Source organism: Acinonyx jubatus, chromosome C2 (genome assembly GCF_027475565.1).
Source record: "Acinonyx jubatus isolate Ajub_Pintada_27869175 chromosome C2, VMU_Ajub_asm_v1.0, whole genome shotgun sequence".
Lineage (NCBI taxonomy): Eukaryota > Metazoa > Chordata > Mammalia > Carnivora > Felidae > Acinonyx > Acinonyx jubatus.
Window position 1 is genome coordinate 147,665,120 of NC_069384.1, and position 26,492 is coordinate 147,691,611.

The window sequence follows — 26,492 nt, forward strand, 5'->3', positions numbered from 1 at the left end:
TAAACAAGGTGAGAAGAGAGTGAATGGTGGAGAAGGGCTATTCTAGGTAAGCATGGGATGACAGGAACATTTGAGCAGAGGAGGAGGAACCAGCCAGCTTAAGATGGGGCAGAACACTTCATGCAGAAAAAAAGTGGAAAGGAAGGTATGAGCTGTTTGGTAAAGGTACTAAAAAGTCACCAGTGTAACAAGAAATCAGGGAACTATGAAAAGAGAAAGGACCAGATCAACAAGGATATAGAATAAAATCCAAAGTGCACTAGGAAGCCACTAGAGGTACACATGTACTATGATGTAGTCTTTTCAGAGTTCATTCTAAATGTGTGTATGGAAAAAAAGATGGTGAGGGGCCAAAGAAAAGCAGGGACACCAATAAGGAAGCTACTGTAAGTGGTAAATCATCCAGGTGAGATGCAGTAGTGGATAGCCTTTAAAATGAATGAAAAAAGACACAGAAAAAAACCCCACATATCTAATATGCAAAGCATTTGCACATTTTACGACATTTTTGCATACATTCCCAGAATTAAATGCATGTAAAAAATACATTCGTATCTGGGGCACCTGGGTAGCTCAGTCAGTTAAGCATCTGACTTCCACATAGGTCATGATCTCACAGCTTGTGAGTTTGAGTCCCGCATGGGCTCAGAGCCTGGAGCCTGCTTCAGATTCTGTCTCTCTCTCTCTCTGTCTTCCCCGGCTCATACTGTCTCTCTCTCAAAAATAAACATTAAAAAAATTTTTTTAAATACATTAGTATTAGAAATGATACTTTTCCACAGTGCCTGGGTGACTCAGTCGGTTGAGCGTCCTATTTCAGCTCATGGATTTTGTGAGATGGAGCCCTGAATCAGGCTCTCCCTCCCTCCCTCTCTCTCTGTCCCTCCTCTGCTCCCGTGCACGTGCGCGCACAACGTACTCTCTCTCTTTCAAAATAAATAAGCTTTAAAATAATTATAGGTCTCCAAGAAAATAAATCATTTAGCCCCAATGTGTGTTAACCAGTGATACACAGCATTAAGGAAATGTTTCTAAGCATAAAAGCTAAGTGGCCCATAAAATAGACTTTCTGCAAAGGAAAGATGGTAACTTCTCAGCAACCATTTAGTACCTCAAGGCAAGAACAAATTGCTTAAAAAAAAAAAAAAAAAAAAAAAAGGACATATTCTTTGGATAATAATGTTTTCCAAAAGCAAGGAGATCAAACTCACTGCAGTTTTTAAATACTTAGACAAATAACATTTTATTTAATTATATCAATAGTTTTCCTATTTTTTAGTAATTTCATAGAGATTTTCATTCATTTCTTGTTCTACTAAAGTGGTACTATTCTAAGAATCAACTGCATCACAATGTAATGCGCCAAGTTTTGTGGACTTATTTTAAATAATATATTTTACAGCATAATTTGAGGATGCAGCCTCGTAACATCAGGTAAACATCTAATTTTGCCCTTGATGTATTTAACAATGTACCATTATTAAATGCTTAGTAACTTTAGTTCTGAGCCTAATGTTATTTCATTGAATTTTCCCAGCAACCTTGTAAGTAGACAACATTCCCCAAATTATTAGATTAAAAGTCTGACTAGCAGCCGTTAATATGAGTATAGTTGCTCCGTTAAAATTGAAATCCAGGTCTTACATTTAAGCTCAGAGTCATGTGCCCTTTTAATCAAATCACATATCCCACTCGCATCCCAAAGTTAAAGACAATTAGTATTTAACAATGTTACAGATCAATTCAAGAGAAAGGTTAACAAAAAGAACTATATTCTTTGAACAGCGACTACAGAAAAAGATCAATCTAAGATGTGAATCACTATATACTTCATACTTTGACTATGTGCCTAGCCAGACAGCACTACTGCTGACAAGAAAATGCAATCAAACACGAGTGTATCATACCAAGGAGATGGAAGAGTATTTCGAGAGAGTTTCTACATGTTGATCTCTAGGCTCTGACTATAGGAAGAATTAATGGCAGGGAGTCAATGACTTCTAGGAGTAATTTATTTAATGCAATGCTTTCTATCCCTCAGCAATAACCTTCCTCTTTTTCACTTGTAGGAGTCTCCCTTTTCCACCATACCAGCACACAGACCTTTAAAAAATAAGAAAAAAAGTTCAATGTGTGAACCCTGTGAGGGCTGGGGCCCTTTAGTTGCACACTGTATCCAAAGTGCTTAGCATGTAATAAGCTTTTAGGTATCTGGCAGACTAAATGTGCCAATAAGAAAGATGTTCAAAAACTAGACAGTAGAATAAAATGTAATACAAAGGCTTAGGTAGCCAACAAACAATTATGTATAACCTATGAGACTTCTTAAATTCCTTTAAAACATGAAATATTCATTTATGAAAGAACATATCTCATCTGAAACAGAGGTCAACAAACTTGTTCTGTAAAGGGCCAGACAGTAATTACTTTAGGCTTTGTGGGCCATAAGATGGGAGTACACCAAAATAAAAAGCTCTGCACAGCAAAGGAAACCATCAACAAAATGAAAAGGCAACATAATGAATGGAAGAAGGTACCTGCAAATGATATACTGATAAAGGGTTAGCATCTTATACAACTCAACACCAAAACACCCAAACAATCCAATTAAAACTGGACAGAGGACCTGAATAAACATTTTTCAAAAGAAGACCTATAGATGGCCAAAAGACACATGAAAAGATGCTCAACACCACTAATCATCAGGGAAATGCAAATCAAAACCACAATGTGATATCACCTCACACAACTCAGAATGGCTAATATCAAAATGACAAGAAATAACAAGAGCTAGCAAGGATGTGGAGAAAAGAGAATCCTTGTGCACTGTCAGTGAGAGTGGAAATTGGTGGAACCACTGTAGAAAACAGTACGGAGGTTCCTCAAAAAATGAAAAATAGAAATACTATATGATCCAGTAACTCCACAACTAGGTGTGTACCCAAAAAAAACCCAAAAACACTAATTGAAAAGATATATGCATCCCATGTTTACTGCAGCATTTATAATAGCCAAGATATGGAAGCAACCTAAATGTTCATCCACAGATGAATGGATAAAGAAGATGTGGTATACATATACACAATGGGATACCACTCAGCCACTAAAAAAAAAAAAAAGGAATCTTGCCATTCATGACAACATGGAGGGCCCTACAGGGTATTATTATGCTAAGTGAAGTCAGATAAAGAAAAATAAATACCATATGATTTCACTTGTATGTGGAATCTAAAAAAAAAAAAAAAAAAAAACAGAACAAAAAGCCAGAAAGACTCATAAATACAGAGAACTAGTGGTTGCCACAGTGAAGAGGTGGGGGAATGGGTGAAATAGGTGAAGGGGATTCAGAGGTACAAACTCCCAGTCATAAGATAAATACGTCACAGAGATGAAAAATACGACATTGGGAACACAGTCAATAATATTGTAATAGCACTGTATAGTGATAAGTGGTAACTGTTTATCATGATGAGCAGTCAAGTCACTACGTGGTACACATGAAACTAATATAACACTGTGTGTCAACTATACTTCAACAATAAAAATTAAAATAAAAAACTTTGTCACAGCTACTCAATTCTCTTGTAGTGTGAAAGCAACCACAGACAATATGCACACGAACAAGCATGGCTGTACTTGAATAAAACTTTACTCCTGGAAATTGCAAATCTGCTATTTCCCATAATTTCACATGTCAAGAGATCTTATCCTTGACTTTTTAATCAGTCATTAAAAAATATAAAACGTATTCTTAGTTCTCAGGCCATACAGAAACAGGTGGAGGACAGAAGTTGACCATCCCCTCATTTATTTATTACATACTTTCACTGGCAACAAACCAAAGGCAAGTGAGTTTACATTTTAATTAAGTACATTAAACCTAAATGTGAAGACCCATAACAGAAAGGGTTTTTAAGTGAGTTAACAGGTTACTTGAGAGGTCACACACAGTTTTTGCCTGTATCTTCAGAAACAGGTTGTGTAAAAAACAAAACTGGACCAAATGACATATGAAAGCCACAACAAGACCATTTATTTGGGAAAACCAATTTAGGCCATTAAGACTGGGTATGGACTAAACCAGAATTAAGCCTCAATATATGCATACCTTTAAAAATCTTTTTTTACTATAAAGATCTCCAACTTTGTTTGAAGGACCCTTTAAACTGACTACCAGATCCTTCCAATGGTTCTTACCTGGAAATTTAAAAAACAAGAGGACTCTGCTCCATCCCCATGGTTCTCTATCCCAGTAGAACTGGGATAGGACCCTGGCATTGCAATTTTTAATTTGTTTGAAGCATCATACATGTTGCTGACACTGATACCCCCAAAGAAGGGCTACAGCTATAGACAAATAATATGATCCAATTCTATTATATAGAACATGCTGTTACATGCATAACAATGTTATATGTATAATGTTTTATATATATAACATTAGTCAGTAACTCAAATTAAATTAAATTAAAACAAATGTGACTCCACAGAGTAACCCCAGGACCAGCTCCTAAAGAAGCATCTATTCATTAAGACACTACAGATTCTAATTACTTAATCTTTTAGCAACCTTCAATACCCCACCATACATGTCAAGTTTATGTTACTCTCCCAAACAGGACATTTTTGCTGCCTTTGACAGCTTTACCATAGTAACAAGTTTCATAATCATGAGGCTCTCTTATATTTAGAAAGAATAGCAGAATATTACAAAAGGTAGAGTGAGCTAGAAAGCTTTTATTTTCAAAATGTGACTACTTTCATTATCTCAATACAAAAAACCTTCAAGGAATAATAGCTCTAAATCTGTTCGAAGTCCAAAAATACACCAGTAAAATGAGTCATAACCTGGAGGTATATATCAATGTCTCATTGGCATATTGTTTTTTGTTTTCTCAATTTGCCAATTTGTTAATCAAGATTTTGTTTCACAAGTTTTCCCACAATTCCTTCATTTACTCAACAGTTCAAGGACATAGCAATACCAAGGGCATGAATACAACGTATGCATAGATTTCATTTATTGAGTGCTGATGCATAGGGGCACTTGTACCCCAATGTTTATAGCAGCACTTTCAACAATAGCCAAATTATGGAAAGAGACTTAATGTCCATCAACTAATGGATAAAGAAATTGTGGTTTATATGCACAGTGAAATACTACGTGGCAATGAGAAAGAATGAAATATGGCCTTCTGTAGCAACGTGGATGGAAATGGAGAGTGTGATGCTAAGTGAAATAAGTCATACAGAGAAAGACAGATACCACATGTTTTTACTCTTATGTGGATCCTGAGAAACTTAACAGAAGACCATGGGTGAGGGGAAGGAGAAAAAAAAAAAAAGGTTAGAGAGGGAGGGAGCCAAAACATAAGAGACTCTTAAAAACTGAGAACTGAGGGTTGATGGGTGGTGGGAGGGAGAGAAGGGTGGGTGATGGGCATTGAGGAGGGCACCTGTTGGGATGAGCACTGGGTGTTATATGGAAACCAATATGACAAAAAATTTCATATTAAAAAAAAAAAGATTTATTCAACAAATTTATTCAACAAATTTTTATGTGACTGCTACTCGCGAGGACGTGTAATAGATTCTGGGTATACAGTAGCAATTAAAGCAGATATGGTCCTTGCATCCTTGACCGGAAGGGAAACAATAAGTGAATAAACAATTACAAAGAGTGATAAGTGTATATAACTAAGTCACAAGTGGAAGAAGGGAGTAGAATGACACAAGGACAAATGGAAGGTTTTAGAGTGGACAAAGCCTTCTTGAAGGTAATTTTCAAGCTGAGACTTGAAGAAGGATGCAAAAGAGCCAGCATGTAAGGAGCAGAGCAGAAACATTCCAGAAACAAGAAATAACATGTACAGAAGCCCAGAGTCATGAAGACCCGATCACTTTAAGAACTAAACCTTGAGACCAGAGTGGTTCAATTATAGTGGGAAAGAGTGGATGCAATGAGATGAGGCTGAAAATAGCCAGACTGTGTAGGGCTGTCTAGCCTTCGGTTAAGGAATGCATTTCTTTTTCCTAAGTGCCACTGAAAGTCCACGAAAGGTCATAAGCTGGTTAATAACAAGATCTCATGGAGTTTTTAAAGCTGGTTTTGGTTATATGGGAAAACAACTGAAAGAGTACAAGAAATAAAAAAGGGAACCTGTAAAGAAACCATAGCAAATAGTCCAGGTAATAGATGGTGGCAGCTTAAGCTCAGATCGTAGCACTAAGCACAAAAATAGCTACACTGGAGAAATACTTTGGAGGTAGAAACAATAGACTGTTGATGGACTAGTTCTAATAAATGAGAGGAATTAAAGTAGGATAAGTGGAATTAAAGAAGAGTCCTACATATTTGGGTTGAGCAATTAAGTTGTGATACTAAGTTTAGTGCAATGTAGGAAAAAAGAGGAGAATGTTTCTAAAACTGCACTGTCCAATATGGTAGCCACTTGTTACATGCGGTTATTTACATTTACATTTACTTTCATAAAAAATTTAGTTTTTCATATTGCCATATTCAAATGCTCTAGAGCCACATGTAGCTGGTGGCTACCACACGGGGCAACATAGATGTAGAACATTTCCACCACCACAGAAAATTCTATTGGTGAGTAGAAGGAAGGTGTTACAGAAGGAAGAAAGAAATATATACATAATACCAAATGCTAGGTGGTCCAGCAAGACTAAAGCTAAAAAGTATCCACATGGTTGGTCAACATGCAGGTCCAATAGGAGCTCAGCAGAGCATATTCGCTGAAATAATGAAAGCAGAGCATGAACTGGAATGGGAGATGAAAAGTGCAGACATGTCCATAGGGTATGGACACACCATGAAATAGAGCAGAGAAATAAATGGGGCATTAGCCAGAGGAAAACAAAGGGTGTCATTTCTAGAATATTCACCCAGCCAACACACCTTTACTGTGCACCCATAACTTCTAGACATTCTTCTGAGCACCAGAGATATAAAATCAGGACAAGATCAGGAGAGGAAGAAAGAACAAACAAGCAAACAATGTTATTTCAGAGTATAATTAAGTGCCACAAACCAAATAAAAGAATAGAATATGATAAAATTAAAATGAGCGAACAGAAAAGACCTCAATGTAGAAGTGGTATCTAAACATGAGCCATAAATGACAAGAAGGAACCATCTCTGCAAATGTCTGGAATATACCTGTATGCTACTGGGAATGATCTAAATGAGATGATAAGATTCACTCAACACATACTTACTGATCATCTATTATGTAGGATGACTCTAGGCACTGGGAGGAAGAAAGCAGTGAAGGACACAGACAAAAATCCCTGTCTTTCTGGAGTTTACATTCTAGTAGGCTAAGAAAAAAGAAAACAAACAATCAAAAAAACCAAAATATTATGTTAGAGAGTGACAAGGGCTATGGAGAAACATAAAGCAAGAAAGGAGATAGGAAGATGGGGAAGGACTGTGATTTTAGACAGCATAGCAAGAAAAAGCCTGAAGGAGATGAGGAAGTGAGCCATGATATGGGATCATGCTTGACCAGTTGGAGGAAAAACATAACAGCCTGCACAGATAAAGAAGACAAAAGTAGTAAGCAATAAAGAGAGTGTAGACACGGAGGGATTTGTGCTTTTACTGGGTAAGCACCTGGAGGTTTCTGAACAGAAAAGTTACATATCTACTGCTTTGTAAGGGTTACCTCTGGCTGCTGTGTTGAAGATATATTTTAGAAGAACAAAGGTGTAAGTAGGGAGACCAGTTAGGAAGCCTTTGCAGTAACCCAGGCAAATGATGACAACGGTACTGCTATGGTTAGAAATGGTTAGATTTTAGATATTGTTAAAGGGAGAAAAGACAGGATTTACAGACAGGGTTTCCATACTGAGTGTTAGAGAAACAGGAGTCAAGAACAATATGGTTAGGGCTGCCTGGGAGGCTCAGTCAGTTAGGCGTGCGACTCCTGATTTCCGCTCACATCATGACCTCGCCATTCATGGGTTCGAGCCCTGTGTTGCACTCTGCTTTGACGGCATGGAGCCTGCTGGCAGTTCTCTGTCTCTGTCTCTCTCTCAAAATAAATAAACACCAAAAAATGAAAAAGAACAATATGATTAGAAGTCTGAGTACCTGGCGCTCTCTCTCTCTCTCTCTCAAAAATAAAAATAAACATTAAAAAATCTTTTTTAAAGAAGTGGAGGGGCGGGGGTCGCCTGGGTGGCTTCAGTTGGTTGAGCATCCAACTATAGCTCAGGTCATGATCTCAGTTTGTGAGTTTGAGCCCCACGTCGGGCTCTGTGCTGACAGCTCAGAGCCTGGAGCCTGCCTGCTTCGGATTCTGTATCTCCCTCTTTCTGCCCCTCCCCTGTTTGTGCGTGCATGCTTTCTCAAAAATATATATATATATATAAAAAAATAAAAAAAAAAAAAGAAAAGCCTGAGTTAACTGGAAAGATAACAGTTCCATTCAGAAACAACTAAGAGAAGCAGCCATTAGGGGAAATTGAGAGCTCATTTCTAGAAAAGTTAAGTCTGTGATACTTCTTAGACACCCCAAAATTTTTTTTCAAAATAGCTGGGTATTAGAATCTAAAGTTTAGGAGAGAAACCCAAGCTAGGGATATAAATTTGGAAGTCCGAAGCAAACAGATTAAATGCCATCTGTTTAAAGCTATGAGACTAGAGAGTGTATTTAGACAACAAAAAGTAAGTCTTAAGACTAAACTCTCAGTCACATCAATAAAGAGATCAGAGAGAGAGCAGAAAACCCAAAGGAGACTAAGAAGGAACCACCAGCAAGGCAGGAAGAAAACCTGCTAGCAGACATCGTAGCCTAGAAGCCAAAGAAGAAAGTGTTTCAAGCAACTGTGCCAAATGCTACTCAGAGGTTAAATGAGATGAGGACTGTTAATTTATAACATGGTGATTTCCTAGTATGGGTTCAAAAGAAAGGGAGAGTGAATAAAAGCAATTGTTTCAAGCTATTTTGTGTGGGTGGTGGGTAAAAGGGGAGACAGGAAGAAAAAACTGTTTTAAAATGAGATAAGCAATATCATGTTTGTGTGCTCATGGGAAGAGCCAGCACAGAAGGAAAAACCAATGATGCAGGAGAAGGGAGACTGACGAGAGTGATAATATTCTTGAGACCAAGAAGGGAACGAGATCTAGTATACAAATGAACTGGTTGTCTTGGAACACTACAGTTCATCCAGTGATGGAGAAGGTAAAGCGCACAGTCACAGAGATACGGGAGCATGCAGGAATTTTTTAAATCATTCAATATGCTTAGTGAGATAGAAAGCAAGGGTATTAGATGAGGAAGAATAGGGGAGAAGGTGTTGGAATGTTAGAGGAAAAGAAAGATGCAATCATAAAAGAGAGCGAACTAACAGACTGGGGACCACTGGGGATGAAGCCAGGGAGACAAAGTTGTTGAAAGTGTATATAAGAAAGTGATTATGATTCAATACGAAATCTCAGGTGGGTGTAAGTGAGGGTGAGGGACCCTGAAAAGGTTAGATGGATATAGATTATAGGTTCTGGTGGGGCTGAAGGGCTGCTGGAATTCAAGTATTTCCTAGAGGAGTAAGGCAGTGGGGCACTTGAAATGAGATTGGAGAGGGGCACCTGGCCCAGTCAGTTAAGTGTCCTGACTCTTGATTTTAGCTCAGGTCATGATCTCACAGTTCAGAGAGTTTGGCCCCACATCCAGATCTGTGCTGGCAGCACTAAGCCTGCTTGGGATTCTCTCTCTCTCTCTCTCTCTCTCTCTCTCTCTCTCTCTCTCCCTCTCTCTCTCCGTCTCTCTCTCTGCCCCTCCCCTGCTCTCTCTCAGAATAAACTTAAAAAAAAAAAAAAAGAAATGAGATTGGGGAGGGGGTAGTAATTAGTATAAGACGAAGCATTCTAGGATATGACAATGGGAACATGTGGTTGAATTAGAGTGAAAAATGAGATCACTGGAGGAGAAGAAAGAAAGGAATAGGCCAGAACATCTTTTATACCAGTGTTCCTCAAAGAGCCAGACCACGACACCATGAGGAGCCTGTGCCAGATTATAAATCAACATGCTGCTTCCTTTATCAAAAAAGACTTGCTGCAAAAAAAAGTCAGCTGGACTAAACAGTGAATTTAGTGACAGAGGTGATTCATATTCTGGCACAAACCCCTTATCATAATCCTCACTAGTAACTAACAGTTCAGACCAGACGACATTTTAAGTAGCACTGCTCTACACAGACACTGATATCTCCAAGAATTATGACAGAAATAAAAGAGGACACTGAGCCAAGCTAATAAAGTGTTCAAGGAAGGAGGGAGACGACCCTCCTTACTTTTTCTTCTCTTCTCAAATATCCCAACACCTCCCCAGGAAGTCAGTAGATGACTGAAATAAAGAGGGGTAGTGGGTAGTATAATTTGATGGCATGAGAGTCAAAGATCGAAGTTCTGGAAAATAACGGTTAAGAAGCGAATGAAAAACAAAGACACTTTCTCTACCTCTCAGTTTAGTAGTAAAATGTGTGCAAAAAGGGAAAACATTTACCACTGAGAGAGCTGCAAGGAAGTAGCATTATCAGGGGACAGACTAGGTTACAGTTGGAGTAAGAGAGAGAAGGGAACATTCCCAGAATACACTGAAAATAAAAGGAGTTCTAGGAGTTACATAAGGTACAGTGAGTGATAAAAGGTGGGAGATGGAGACTTAAAAAGTAACGGGATTCGAATCTGGAGGAAGGGATAAGGCTAATACAGAAGAGTTAGGTAGAACTAAAAGAACAAAGTCCTTGAAACCACATGGGTCAGGACTGGCCTCTGACCAGAATATACTATTTCCTCCATTTTATTTTATTTTTTTAAGTTTATTTATTTATTTTGAGAGAAAGCACACATGAAAGCGGGGAAGAGGCACAGAGGGGGAGAGAATCCCAAGGAGGCTCTCAGAGCAGAGCCCAACTCAGGACTTGATCTCTCTGTGAAGTGTGAGATCATGACCTGAGCCGAAATCAGGAGTCAAGACACTTAACCAACTGAGCCACCCAGGTGTCCCTCCTCCATTTTAAAGATGGACACTCGATGCAGACTGACAGGGTGTTGAAGGAGTTCCTGCTTAGCTTCTGATGGACGAGAGGGGACTCATCTGAAAAGCAGAGAAGGTTAAATAGTCTTCCTGTCTTGGAGCTTTCTAGAGAAACATAGTATCTGGGATATAATGGCAAAGGGAGAAACGTGAAGTCCTTTAGCATATAGTCAGGGTATTCTTCAGGCAGATCAGTACGTATTCTTACAAAAAAAAAAGGGATCCAATTAGCTGAGCCTAAAAAAACCAAACTTTAAAATCAAGCAAAATGCAAGAAAACAGACTAAACTTACTAAGCTATCTAAAGAGTTCTATGTCCACGCATACTAGGTGTCCTGTAACATTTGGTGTCCACTTTTGCATCTATGAACTATTAGGGAGATATATGTCTGACACCACTGCATTCTTTCAGTAGCTCAGAAAATACTTTAGGTGTCTCAGCCAGCACTTTCTACACAGTGGAATGGAACTCGACTTGGAAACCTCCACAGTTAGATTGAAAAATATGTCTAAGAAACTCTGGTTCCTGCTTTACACATACGGCACTCATCTAGTATGTGGAAAACTTCAAAGACTTGCTCCCTACACTCTTACCCCCAAACCACTTAATTATACTTAAAAAATAGAGTAGTTTACAACCACCACCCCTCGGTGCAAATTACTACAATCATTTAAGATCACCTTCAAATTGTATTTCCAAGAAATTCTGCAGTCATTTTTATATGGACAATGTATAATAAAATGGGTATATGTACATACACATATATCACAATTATTTAAGCTATCATAAAACCCTTTTAATAAAAGAAGCTTATTAAACTAGCCCTTCGGCCTTTGCACATCTTTTACTTCCAAGTCACATCAACTACCAGCATTTAAGATAAGACTTATGAATCACAGATATGGTTTGTATGCCGCAAGGATTTAGGAACTTGAAAGAACGTAGACAGGTTAAAAATCTCTCCCCCGCCCAATTTTTTAAACTAATTGTTTAACATACCTGTTACGAATCTTGAAAGGTAACTACCGGCATAACAACATGTGAATGACGAAATCACAAGCAGAACTGTGGGAACGTTAGTGAAGAAATTAAGAGGGAAAAAATAGGAGAGAAAACGGGAAGTGCTATGGAGCATTTTCACCCCAGCATCATCCAGCTGTTCACACTATTCAAACTGCTGGGAATGAGGGGGAGCCTTTTCAACAAGTTCAAAAGAAAGCAAAGGCCGGAAATTTCTGGAATATTGTAAGGGAAACTTTACAGTGGCTTGGTAAAGTGACACAGGGATAGGAGGATAGGCCAGGGAGTCAGTACCTCTGAGACAGATGTTTTGTAAAAAGTCCACTGATCAGTTTAGTTTGTATTCTATACCATATCATATAAAATACATTTGTAGCACTATTCTCAGATACTGCTTTTTATAACCAATGTTGTCCTATGCATTGCACTTTCAGTCCAGACATAGCTTGCTTGTCATTTAAACATGTAGTCTGCAGGTTAAACGTGTAATTAAACATGTAGTCTGCCAACTTTTCCAACTCTGGAAATGAAAATTTTTACCCTAGCAAAAAAAGATTTAACCAAAATCTAACTGCCTTTATAAATTTATTCTGACCAAATAATAGAATGCCATTAATTTAAATAAAACTTACATTCAATATATTTTTAATTATCTAAACTTTGTTTTTAAGTTTTGGATTTGGTCTGATAATAGTTTATCTTAAAAGTGTAGACTTCAGGGGTACTTGGGTGGCTCAGGTGGTTCACCATCCAATTTCAGCTCAGGTCATGATCTCAAGATTTGGTTCGTGGTTCGGCCCCACCATCGGGCCTGGAGTTGGCTTCAGATTCTGTGTCTCCCTCTCTCTCTGCCCCTCCCCCACTCATGCTTTCGGCCTCAAAAATAAACATTAAAATTTTTTTTTAGGGGCGCCTGGGTGGCTCTGTTGGTTAAGCGTCCGACTTCGACTCGGGTCATGACCTCACGGTTCGTGGGTTCGAGCCCCGCGTTGGGCTCTGTGCTGACTGCTCAGAGCCTGGAGCCTGCTTCGGATTCTGTGTCTCCCTCTCTCTCTGCTCCTCCCCCACTCATGCTCTGTCTCTCTCTCTGTCAAAAATAAATAAACATTAAAAAAATTAATTTTTTAAAAAAAGTGTAGACTTCAGATAAAAACCAGGAGAACATGATTTAAAGGCATTAATAAAATTTTAGGCTGACATGATTATGTACATGCAGTCACAGTATCTCCAGCGTTTTAATACCTTCACAGATTAAGTTTTGAGATCTCTTTTAAAAATACTTTAAAAAGCTCTAATTAAGATGATCAAGTTGTTATTTTTCCTTTTCCTTGACCCAAACCATCTTACAATTCCTAAACTTAATTGAGTCTTCCAGATTTCACAATCACATGAAAATGTTAAGTTCCTGTGTATAATCAATTGATAGAAGGCATCTTCCAAGTGCCAAAATATAACCCTAACAGTTTAACAATCTTATTTCCTAAGTTATACAAACCCACAGATTCATATTATCTTCATTTCAGAATCATTAAGAACTGTACTCTAAATGGAAGTACTGCAGATGTTACAAACTAGCAGTATCCTGCTAATAGGTGTATTTTATTTGTGCTGAACAGTGTCTTTAAACATGAATTTCATTCGCCAACATGTGCAAATCAAAGGATGCACATTAATCTGATCCTTCTTCTCTCAGAAAAAAACAATCAGATGATATGACAACATGAACAATACAGTTCATGTGGGAATATACCAACACAATGGCTGGAACCGAAGACTGGCTGCTTAGATGGTACTTGTACTCTCCAATTTCTTGCAGTCCACGGTCTCAGACACCCCATGCTGTCTGGTCCTAGAAACACTGAGAGGCCATTCCCACTATAACAGAAGACCAAACGTATATGGCTTTTGAAAACAATCTTAGTCACTTATCTTGAATGCCAACATGTTGTATGTCAGCCAATTTCAAGAGATAAATTTAAGTCCCTAATAGGTAGACTTTTTCAGTAAACTGTACGTACATGATTTTTAAAGGAACTTTCAAATCTACTCTCATCTCTTATAAAAATCTTGGAAAATTGGGACAGAAGCTATTTGACCTTAGAGATAATAAATGCTGCAAATACTAAGAAGTAACCTGGACATCTAATTCCAAAAATGATTCTTTATGAAGGAATACAATCCATTCTGGAATAAGCACTTACATAAAACAATTGAGACATTCTTGCCGTGTTTAAAGAAAAAAAAAACACTCCTAACTATAATACATTTCTCAAATAGTCAAAAAATCGTTAACGTTTCCACAATATTATGCTGAATTCCAAGAGCAAAAATACTGTCATTTCCCTTCCCTACATCAACTTTTCAATTTCATTTCAACCACCCATTATGAAAAAGACATCTAAAATTTTTTCTAAGCCGATGAGTTTTCCGTAAAATTAACATCTGACTTCCAAAAGGTAATTGAGAATACACTTTATTCTTGTTACTAATAATCCTATTTGAAACAAGTATATTCATAAAAAAAAGTGTTACTAACAGAAACATAAGAACTTTAATACAGGAGCATGGAGAAAGGTTTTTATTGAAAAACTTAAAGGGCAAAAAATTAGTGTTATTAGTGTATCACCACCCACAACTCTACACAATGAGAGCCTATAGTAACTATGGTCCAGAGTTCACATACACTGACTCAGCTAGCTTTGTTTTTATCTAGATCCTAACACAGACATATTCCTTAATAATATAACTGAGTTGAGCACTTACTCATGTTTTATCATGTAATGGATTTAGACAAATTGAGTGATTCAATTAACCTTTGCTGACCATTTTAGTTTCTGTAACTCATTAAGATGGCTAAACACCTGATCTTTTACCCCCAAATTATCAGTTTTTGGTTTTACCATTATGATATACTTAACCTACTTAAAGTGACTTAAATATGTGATCCCTATTTTAACTTTGATCTTTCTCCTATAAATATTGGTTGAAATGACATTTTCTCAAGCCAGTCTTTTAATCAGAAATATTAATATGAATAAAGTATTCTAGAATTCAAAAGGTTTCCCAATTGATGCTTTCTCATCAGAATTATCCAAAAATAGATTCCATACAAACTTGCTGGGGGTAAAAAAAAAAAAAAAAAAAAAAAACAAACCCAGAAGCATTACATTATATCCACTGGAGGGCACTCAACATGACCAAAGTATGCAATGAAAACATGCCCTAACACTACTCTCACTCTGCTGCAGCATCAGGTTTGAGGGAGACTCTGGGGGTGGGAATGTCTCTTAAGAGATGTCCACAATTAAATTTTAAAAAGGCAGTTAAACTCTAAAACAGGGTTTCTAATTTAACTTACTTTTCTCTGTTAAGAGCATCTTTTTCTTCAGAGAAAATAGGTTTTATACATACTTTTAAGGACAGCAGGGTTCAAGCCTCAACAGACGGGTCTAAGTTTCCAACTGAGTCAAGCTCAGTCTTGCATGAAATGCAAAAGCAGCATTCTTAAGTCAACAGAAGAAATAACCTTCTCCTGAGTTTAAATGATGAAAAGCCATTGAGTTAATTCCTACTCATTTTCAAGCAACATAAATCACACATTTTCCCTTTGTGGAACCTGAGAAGTCTATACTTATTTTAGCCTATTAGCCAGTTATCTAATCACACAATTAGAACAGCATCACATTAACAATGGTCTGTTGAAAAATGAGAACTGATTCTGCAAATCAGTATCCTCTATATTAGGGTACTGGAGGCAGTAGCTACATGCTCTGGAATCCTCAGAAGCAGTCCCTAGTCTTTGTTTACTATTTACTTTTATGGTATAAAAATGTTTTCAGTCAAGCTATTTCAACAGAAGATATCACCTTCCCAACAAAAAAAGAGTTACAAGAAAACAAAGTTAATACAACTCATGTTTTCAAAAACAATGTCACAAGTCTATATGCACTACACAACAGTTGCTGATACTGAAAAAGTGTGTCCTACTCTAAAAGGCTTTCACCCCTTCCGACCTGGGTTAGCAATCAAGCACACTTCCCACCAAGCTCTAAGTACAAACTTAAAATTCACCCCCTGATTATCAGCAACTAGTAAACCATGAAAGAGAAACAAAATCTTGTTGTAACTGAACAGATACATTCTTTCATTTCAATAACACAAAAGTTTCACTTGGCTAAATATACTTAGTCCATTTCTGGAGTTTTAATTTTACCACTTCTTAAAACTATAAAAAAGATACTCAAACTTCTGAATTACCCACCTCCCTAGTTTCAATATTTACGCTCTTCTTCCCACCCTCCAAACAATAAAAACGGGTATCTGCAGACAGTTTTCCTAAGTGCTACACCTTCAAATACCCTTAGAGAAATTGGCCTACTTCATTCATGTCTTCCCTTCTATTTGGGAAGTATCTCTCTGAAAACAAGCACACAAAACTTTATTTATATGAAGAATTTTTACTCTAGGCCTGACTAGTAATAATAGGAAGCTCAATTCAGTTTGAGAAGTTTAATACTTACTCTACACTCTACATAAACTCTTGGCAAAGAAAGTAGTCAGATAACAACAATTGGTTAAAAAAAAGAAAACGTTTGAATGCTTCTTGACACTTGAACAGTGGTAAAAAACAGTGGTTTCACTTTTTCATTAACCACCTTATTCTTAAAACTTCATTTTCCCTGGAAACTCTTTAAAACGACTGTTCCCCAACCTCTGGGAGAAGAATCTCAAGCCTAGGACTCCACAAGGACTCTAAGTTGCATGCTATACTAAACTTCCTAGTGCATTTCATTTCCCCCTCAAGGACTTCAGACTTGAATAGTCTCAGCATTCCTTTAATCCTATAGAATAGTCTTCTGCAAGTTTTTCAAGTTACTGTTGCAATCACTTTAGGGCCTTGTCCTTGTACATGGCCTTCAGAACAAAGACTAGGTCAAAGTAATGAATACTGGTGCAAATTGAGCAAATTTTGTGAAATGATATTCTCAAGTAACCATAATGGTACTTTTTTTTTTTTTAAATCCAGAGACTTCTGTGGGTTTAAAATAAATACTGCAGCAGCCTGTTTAGACCCAAAACAAAGCCTCCAAAGTAGTTCAGGTCACTAATCTAAGCGGATACTTAACAGTAGCATTATGTAAACACATTTCAAGGCTTGTCGACTATTTTGTAGGACGAAGACAAATTCACACGAAGAATATCTGAAGGTACTGAATGTTCAACAACTCACAGTAACGAAATGGCTTCCTAAATTCCACACAAAATGCTTTATAACTCCAACGATCTGAGAAACAGTAGCCTAGACTTTATCAAAGGATAGCCGTCTCTTCAAGTTGATGTCTAGTCTAAGCCACCACTATTCACGACACAAAGCTCTCATTTCACTAAAACCACTCCTCGATTTCCTTTTGCCGACCTCTGCATACCAGCAGGCCAGTCTCTCTTCATTCACCACTCACAAACTCAGGGGGGAGGGGAGACCACAGATGTCTGGAAGATACAAAGTATGGAGACAATGCTCCCTGCGAAAGGGAACAGAAAACCAAGGAAATAACTACACCCAACTGCCAAAGCTTTTAAGTTTCGCGGATTCAGAAGCTGGCTTTGAGAACTTCGAAAGTCTCTGTTCAAAATCCTCTCCCGAGACAAAACACTGAAAGAAGTTGCAACACTTGAATTTCATTTGGTCAATTTTGTAGCGAGGGAAAAATTCACTCCGCTGAAAAGAAAAACGTGCTCCAAAAAATCACGTTTAGCTGCCATAAAAGTATCTGAATACATCATTTCTACCAAGATTCTCCTCCAAGCAGTCAGAAGCTGAATCCCGCGGTTCGCTTGATAAACAGTAAAAGCCAGTCGCCCTGGCCCCCGCCCCTATTTTTACAAGGGTCTCACACCCACCGCCGTAAATCCAAGACTCTCAGTACATTGCACGCCGTTTCCACTCACCTGCACGGAACAAGAAAATTTAGGTGCAGGACATGGATTTATTTGTGCAAGCCCTACTGACGCATCGCGCCGTCTGCACTAGGAGTTTGGTTCCTCTAAGGTTTAAAGTTGCTCGGATCCAAACAAGAACCAGTGCCAAACTCACAGAAGCAGGGCATTAAAAAAAAAAAAAAAAAAAAAAAAAATACTAACAATTCTCTTTAAGGATTCTCTTAATTCGTTCTCGAGAAACGGAAAGAGGGAATCGGAACAGAAAGTCTCCTGGCCCTATCGGCCCGGCAGATGGGACCTAGGCTGGCGTCCCAGGCCCAGCACCCGTACCCCAACTCCCCGCTGGGGCTGGGAAGGCGGAGCACCCCCACCCTCCGTCCCCACCCCGCCCCCCACCCCGGCCCGGAGCATCCCGAGGCGCAGGGTCCCTCCCCCAAACTCGGCCGCGGCCGGAGCCCGGGACGGAAACCACAGCCTCCCCCCCGCCCGCCCGCCCCCGCCGGCCATCGAGCTCCCGGACGCGCCCTCGCGTCGCCCCCTCCCCTCCAGCGGCGCCCCGGGGGCCCCCGAGGAGCAACGCTACCGGAACCCGGGCCCGGCCGCCGCCCTCCGCCCCCCGGGCGCGGCCCGCCCCCGCCGCCTCCTCGGCGCCCCCAGCCCGCGCCCCCCGCTCCCCACCCCGGGCCTCCGCGCCGCGCCGGGCCCGGTTCCCAGCCGCCGCCGGGACCGCGCGCCCGCGACGAAGTTTGGCTCCGAAGACGGAGCGGGAGCAGCCCCGGAAGGGTAAGGAAAGGAGCGCCCAAGCACCTCAGGGGAACAGGCTCCTCCCGCCGCTGGAGTCCGACCGTCCTCGGCCTGCTGTTGCGGCTCGGCGGGGACCGGAGCTGCTCCTCGGACCTTCCTCCGTCTCCGCCTCCCCTCGCTCTCCGCTCCTAGGGCCGGGCTAGCGCGGCTGCCACAGACCGAGAGGCTTAAAATGGCGCCGCACAAGGAGCTCTTATAAGTCGCGCAGTGGCCGCTGTATCCTGCCGCCACCGGCGCAGCGCGGAGCGTTCCGCCGCGCGAGGACAAGGGGCGGGGCGCGAGAGAGCGGCGGAAAGTAGTCCCCGCGCCTCCCAGCGCCCGCCGTCGTCCGACCGCCCGGGGCCGGGGCGGGGCGCCCGTGCACTCCCCGGCCGCTCCCCGGAGAGGGACCCGGGGCTGGCCCGCGGTGCGGGTCTGGGGGGGCGGCTCGCTAGGGCGCTGTGGTCCGAGGCGGGGAGGCCCGGGGACGGAGGGAGGGCGGCACCCGGAGCCTCGACTGTCCGGAGCCTGGCGCCCCCGCCCCCGCTCGGGCCCCGACCGGGAGAGCCGACGCGGGCTTGCCGCAAGCTTCCCGCTGCCCGCGGAAGGCGGCCTCTGGGCTCCGGCCCTCGGGGGGGGGGGGGGGGCGGGTGGCGGCGCGGGCCCTGAGGTCGCGGCCGGAGCTGCTGGCCGCCGCCGCAGCCGCCCCGCTGTCGAGTCGAGGAACTCCAGCGGTTTATGGCTTCCGTGGTCTTTGCGGTCTGGGCCTCATTCTCCCCGCAGGACTCGGCTCGTCTGCGAGCCGCACATCGCCCCAAAGCCCCCCCCACTATCCGGGTCGCGGATCCCGCGTCCTGACCGGTTGCTCAGCCTGAATTTGAAGTGAAACACCGGGCCGGGCCGCCTGCGATCCCTCCTCCCGAAGGCTGTGAACTCTTAGGATGGGCGCCCAGTCCGCAATTCAACAAGTCTTTAGGAGTAAGCGCTGTGAACAAATGACTGATGGAAATGGATTAGCTCTAGAACCCTGTCAATTAGGTTAATTCTGATGGATTCCATTTTTATCTGGTTCCACAGTACTAGTATCGATAGATTTATTTGTGAGCATGTTTCTTTGGAGGAAATGCATTTCTAAGGTATTACTTTTTTGAGAAATCAAGTATGTTGTTTATGGAAGGAGTAATCTATTAGGCAGCTTGTGATTTTTGAAAACTAATTTTCGATTCCTCAAAAACATTTTCTAATTCGTATCAGCAGGCTAAAATTGGGTCTTCCTTTCCCTTGGAAATGTCTCGATTGTCACCCAGCAAGATAGGCATTTGTTTATCAAAGCTGAAACAATCATGATTGATTCAGTTTCTCTGCTCTATTATTTTATGCTTATTTTTCCTCCAAAACAATGGAGAGTGCAAAAAGCAACAGTGAAAGTTGTCTTGGGTCTTTTATCCCTATAATTAATGAATGCAAACAATAGGTCTTTATACATAGGTATGGGCAGGAAACCTACTTATTCACTCATGGAGTAGGATATGTAGTTTTAGGCAAGCTAATGCTCAGGGCCAACATGTTCTTTAAATAATTCTTTTTTCCCCCCGTCTTAAAGGTATTTTACTACATACAGCGGTAACGTTTAACTGCTATGACCATACCAGTGGAAAAAGTACACACACTAAGACGATGTTCGGTGAGATCCATTGTCTAGAATTACTTTCTCATTTTTATCTGCGCAAGTAATTCTATAGAATTAAATATAGCCGATGGTGGTGATTAACTCGGCCAGTCAGAATTCAAACAAATTAAACTAAAAAAGGTATTTCATCAAAGGAGTGTTTCTCATGTAAACTCAGAGTGTAAATAGCGTTTCCAGGCACTGACCCCCAATTTTAATCCTCATAAAAAGTATTAAAGAATATACAGTTGATTCGATTAGAGTCATACATTTAAAATCAGATGACTGATTAATCAATATTTGAGTAATTTTTCATGGATGTTTCCTTTTTGTATATTCCCTTTGGAGGGGGATTGGTTTTGTTTTTTTTTTTTTCTCAATAAGGCGCTCTGTTAAAACTGGTTTAGAGATATTTGCACCATTAGAACCTCTAAAGGATAAAAACTCTTCTATGTTTGTATTTCTTTATTCAGATACCAAAATAATTGAAACATTTTCTATAATTTAGATATCTTAATCCAAATTTGGAATTAAGATTTTTAAATCCCTGCTAATATTTTAGGTAAACACCATGTCATTAAAGGAAATGTAAAATTTGCAACAATGCAGTAAGCTGCGTTTCCTATCAAATTTAAGTGTACTGAAGAATTACTGTGTGACTAGCATTTAAAAATATTAGTTGAATTTAACAGATTGCTCAGAATTTTTATTTTCTTCCCTCAAAAAACAGAAATTGTTCCACTTGTCTCACCAAACATATGAGATGAATAACTTCTGTGCAATAAAGACAAATGCTACCATTAAACCAGTAAGAAATACAAGCATCAAAATACCTGATGAGTTGGTAAAATAATTGCTTTTGTAAAAATGATTTTTCAAAATGGGCCTTGGGCAATATGTTTCATAAAAAACATTTGGTTATCTTTTTACACCTTCTTCTAGAGCCAGCCATTTGGGTTTGACATGAATTAATCCATTTTAATGCAAAAGACTGCATTAAACAGAAAAAAAAAAAAAAAAGCTGCAAAAGACAAATGGTTCCAAATTTCAGGCTCTGTGCCTAGAAACCAAAAGTGTCTCCAGCTGGTTTAACAGAGGAAGTATTACTTGTCATGATATTAGACCATTGGCACATCAAGCAGTGATTACATGGATTCTGAATGGAAAGCATCCCTTCACTAAAACACATGATTCTGAATCACCTTAGGCAAAGAAAGAAATGCCCAGCGTGTTTGTGCACTTCCAACAGAAACATTAATCAAGGCAGCACTGTAAAGAAGGCCCATTCACTTTTTGGATAGTTAACTATCAAATCCATTAATTAAACATTTATTGAGCACTATGACAATGAGTTTCCTTTAGAGAGAGGGAAATGAGTGGCCGGCTTCTTTTGATTAGGTCCCTTAAATTAATGTATAATTATAGCTGTTAATCAGTCCTACTTACAAGTAAGCAGAAACGGTAGAAAATAAGAACTGTGTAACGAGGGTGTGGTCTCCTCTGGACTCTATATCCGAACCTCCTTGAGAAGAAACCTCTCCCAGCAGAAAGGTAAGACTAAATAATATTCCCTGCATTTATAAACAGTCCCAATTCTCTAAGAAGGTGTGTTAAAAATATTTCTTTCTGAACAACGTGAAAACGTTGGGCAATAATCAGATCAGGTTTTCATTTAGCAGCTCATCAAGTGCGCTATTTATGGATTGGGACTTTTGATTCGCAATACATCATCTCAGGGTTCAGTGTTATCTTTTGATTTCTTTCCAGCTGAACAGGCTAAGTAGTTGTAAATACCTCTTGTCAGGCTACATGGTTGGCTATTCTCGCACACAGAAGTAATCTAGGAACCCACTGGGCAAATTCGGCGGAGAGCCACCGTGGAAAGCTTGCATCTGGTGCACTGCGGCATGAGGGAGGGGGCTGTGAAGGTGGTGGGAGGCGATGGCCATGGTGGTGGCCGTGGCAGCAGCAGTGGTAGCTACGATCATGGCGGCTTCAGTTATGCCAGGAACACGGTTCCTGCTTGGAGTTAGCGTTCTCGAGGCCTTCCTTGGTTTGACACAACAGTCCTTGCCATACTAAGGAAGTACATACATTTAATGGCTACCATAGAAAGTGTGAAGGAAAAGCAATGGAGATATCATCCATGATATTCAAAGAACACAAAGGTGTATGTTTCTAAGAATTAAGACAAATACCTACCGCTGCGTTACAAAGAAATCACGCTTTGGAGACATAACCCTCCCCCTCCCAACATAGACACACACACACACACACACACACACACACACACACACACTTCTGTATTAAAAATTTCAAAATGGTTGCAGATATTTCATTCACAAGAAGGTTAAAGGCGTTTCCCATCGCAAGAAGGATTAACTTACCGGAGGATTCTGGGACTGCAGATGTATACTGCGGCAAAATCCTAAATTCATCGAAAAAAATCATTTCTGGACTCAAGCTGCTAAAAATAATAGAATTATAGTAAATCATGGATAAGATTAAAATAAGCCATTTTCACATTCCAAAGTGTTCAGGAAAAAATGATTCTTTTCTTTTAACTCATTTCTTAAACAATGCAAAATTTAAAGTAGCTTTTCTTTCCAGAGCACGCAGCGCCATGAAATCGATAATTTTTGATCTTTCGGTTAGTAGGCAACATGGTGAGCTATTGCAGGGACTGCAGGCAGCAGACATGTTCTTGTCAGCTAAAAATTTTCATATTGTTTTTGAATCCATTGAGATTTGTAGATGTGATATCACCGTTTGTTTTTTTTTGTTTTAGCCTGCACTGGGCTATTGGGGACGCAAACTCTCAGTTTATCGACACATACATGTCTGTTGCTTTATATATATTAAAAACAGGGAGTCTTACTGGATCTTAAACAAAAAATTATGTAAAAGGAGTGGCTGGTGTGATTATAATCCCATCATGCAGGGTCCACGGTTCCCATTTAGTGAAATTTCGCAGAGGGCAACTTCTTAAGAACATCCCTGCTGTGCAGAGTGAAAAGCATGAACAAACCAAAGACAGAATTCATCTGTGTTTATATTTTACAAACAATGAAAAACCTACTCTTTGTATGCCTCTTTTCCCCCACCTTATTATTTCATGAAAACTGCAGCATTTTCCCCGCCCCCATCCAAACACTCACCACCCCAGCACTGCAGTGTTCCGTCCCTCTTTTGCTTCTCCTTCGTCTTCTTTTTCGCTTTCACAAATTCTGCACGCGCCATCTTTGTGTGGGGTGATTCTTTGCTAATTTCAGTTACCCATTCTCTTACAAATCGGTTCAGAAATAGAAAATTATAGTGCGCTTTGGGGCTTAATTTGCCTAAATTTCTTTCAGTCTTTCCTTCTGACATAGAAAAATGGAAACGACAGGGGGGGAAGCCAAAAAGAGAGATATTTCTATTATTTCCATAACCTGTTGTATACAGTGGTGATAAAAAATATTATTAACATAATAGCAACAGCTGCAGCCTAAGTAGAAGCTATGAGATAATTAATGTGCTACAACAAATTAATTTGCTGCAGGTGCCTCTGCTGTGAACTGAGTAACCCATGCCATATAAAGTCTAAATACAATTATGATTCCCCCCACACACTAAAGCAAAAGACAGAGCAAAATGTCTTGTTCAGTAAATATTTTGCATGCCTATTGTAAAAAATAAAATCCTCTCCAGCCTCTTCCCCCCCACCCCGTCCCCCATCAAGCCATCTCAGATGGTTTAGTCATCAGTGGAGAAGTGTGGAGTTGGATCGGGTGTGTACGTGTATTAGTGTCTATGTACAGAGATGGAGGTTTTATGCTGTGTCTTAGTTGGAAAACGTATGGACCGGCTATAAATTTCTTTTTAAGAATTAGAGATCGTTTATAATATTTAAGAGCCCTATTGGTTTTAAAACAAAAATTAGATGGATTAATGTATATAGCCAGAAGAAAAATAACTGTGTTGAGGAGTTGCCCATCCGAATTAATCTTTCTAAAAAATCATATATCTTGTAAAAGAGAGAAATGTGTTTGTAGTAGTGTAACATGCTTCACTGATGCAAAAGAGACTTTTTTTTTTCCTCTCACTTGCTGTCAAGTTGAACATTTATGGAGAATGGTGGCAGATTATATCACAAGTATATGCCAGAAATACACTGCATCGGGGCAGCTCGGACAGGGGCCTGGAGAAGGTCACAATGCCAGAAGCAAATGTCCATTTTCTGTTTTGCACCACTCAGCAAAAAATAACTTTGGGCCTAGAAAAGTGGAGGAACAGAGAGATTGATTTTTTTTTTTAACTACCTGACTAAAAAAATTCTCTTTGAGTAAGGCTATAGTCCTTTCTGACTTTTCTTCCAGTTATGCCACTGAATAAAATGACATTCTTGTTTTCAGCCTTGGTTTGTTGTTTGTTAAAAGTATACATTTTATCGTGGTCTAAATACCCAAGGTTATTGGTTATTAAAATGTATTGTGTTAAATTTCAATTCTAAATCCTATTACAAATTAGATTATTTCTTAAATATCACATAGCATTCTACAGCATTTTGATTTAACCTTGCAGACATTTTAGTGCTAGGATAAGATACGAAATTATTCTAACAGAACACTGTTTCAGCTGTACCCAGAAGGGACAGTACACATGCACAAGTTTTCTTTAAAATGGATTTTATTTCCTATATTTCTTTCGGGTGGACAAGTGGTACCTGTCACTAACATCTGATGCAGAGGTACCGCACATTTGTCATAGCATTTCTCATGCGGTGACGGACGTACATTTTACTTCATCTTTCTTTTGTTTATACCAAGGCTTCATTCTTCATAATCCATCTTCAAATGTGCTCGTATTTTGAATTTACAATTGGAGAATTTGAGTTGGTGGGGGGAAAGAAAAAGAAACAAAGACCATGGGTTCTCTTTAAAAATGAGGAGCAGGAAATGGCCAATTTCTTGGTAAAAATGAGAAAAGTCGACAAGTGTGTAATGTATACATCTCCTCCAGGATTTTCCAGTTATTTTGAAGTCAGCTGACTGTGTCGTTCACACAAATGTAATTCTCTGAAATCATGTAGTTCTATAAAATCGTCATCTTGAAATCAATTAGGGAAAAGAAAAAAAAATGCTTTAATTTCTGTTGCTTCAACCAGTTGTCCATTCAAAATATTTTTCTTTCCACTATAAATTGTATTCAAATCTAAGCCATAAGAAATCAAGATAGTAAATGTCTAACACACATATTTTTCTTTCCTAGTCATGTTCTTTTTTCATAGCATAATAATCCCTGGTCTTCCAGCCCTTCCTCATAGGACTCTTAGTTTTTGGAACCCGTGTTCTTAGATTGCAGTGCAAGTGAGACTCTGCAGGTTCAGAACAATAAAAAAATGGTTGTTGCTGAAAGCCAACTCGTTTTGGGGTGTTTTGTTACATAGGAAAAGCTAACTAATATAGCTAAGATTCGATTTTTGGCTTGTTTTTACCAATCAGTAATTGATCATCAGTATTGATTAACTAGCGTGATCCTGAGCTGATTGTCTTCTAAAACAAACATTTTGAAAGATTTTGCATTGTGTAGTCTTCTTAGTAAAATAATTTTGAGTATGCACCCTCTAGATGTGTATTTATTTAAATTATACATCTGTACTGCTCTCAATGCTTGCATGAAATATCAGTGAAACTTGGCTTCTTTTTTTTTTTAAGAAAGAAAGTAAATATAGAAGTTGAAGTATTTTATTTTTTCATCCCAATGGGTCCTCATGTGCATCTTCTGGGTTATATTTATCCACTCAGGACCAGTCATTAAAAGTCTGAAATCTTTCCCATAATCGGCTTTAAAGCATTATTTCACCCCACTTGAATGGGTGCAATTCATTTTTGAAAACTAAACTCAGAGCTTTATTTATTATAGTTGCTGATGATTGCAGAGTCCTTTAGGGAATTACTCATTGATCTTTTCTATTAACTGACTTTAAATAAACCCTCTTTGGTAAAAACTGCCATTCATGTTTCTAGCACAA

General features: G+C 39.5%; 1 protein-coding gene across 3 annotated transcripts in view; it reads right to left on the reverse strand.

The window, feature by feature from the left end:
• CTNNB1 (catenin beta 1) overlaps positions 1–19,027 on the reverse strand; it is a 40,936-nt gene extending 21,909 nt beyond the window's left edge. For all 3 annotated transcript variants that reach the window (XM_027040781.2, XM_027040780.2, XM_027040779.2), the window contains exon 1: positions 18,835–19,027. The gene's annotated coding sequence lies outside the window, so the exon portion shown is untranslated. The remainder of the gene's footprint in view (positions 1–18,834) is intronic.
• Between the last annotated feature and the right edge of the window lie 7,465 nt (positions 19,028–26,492).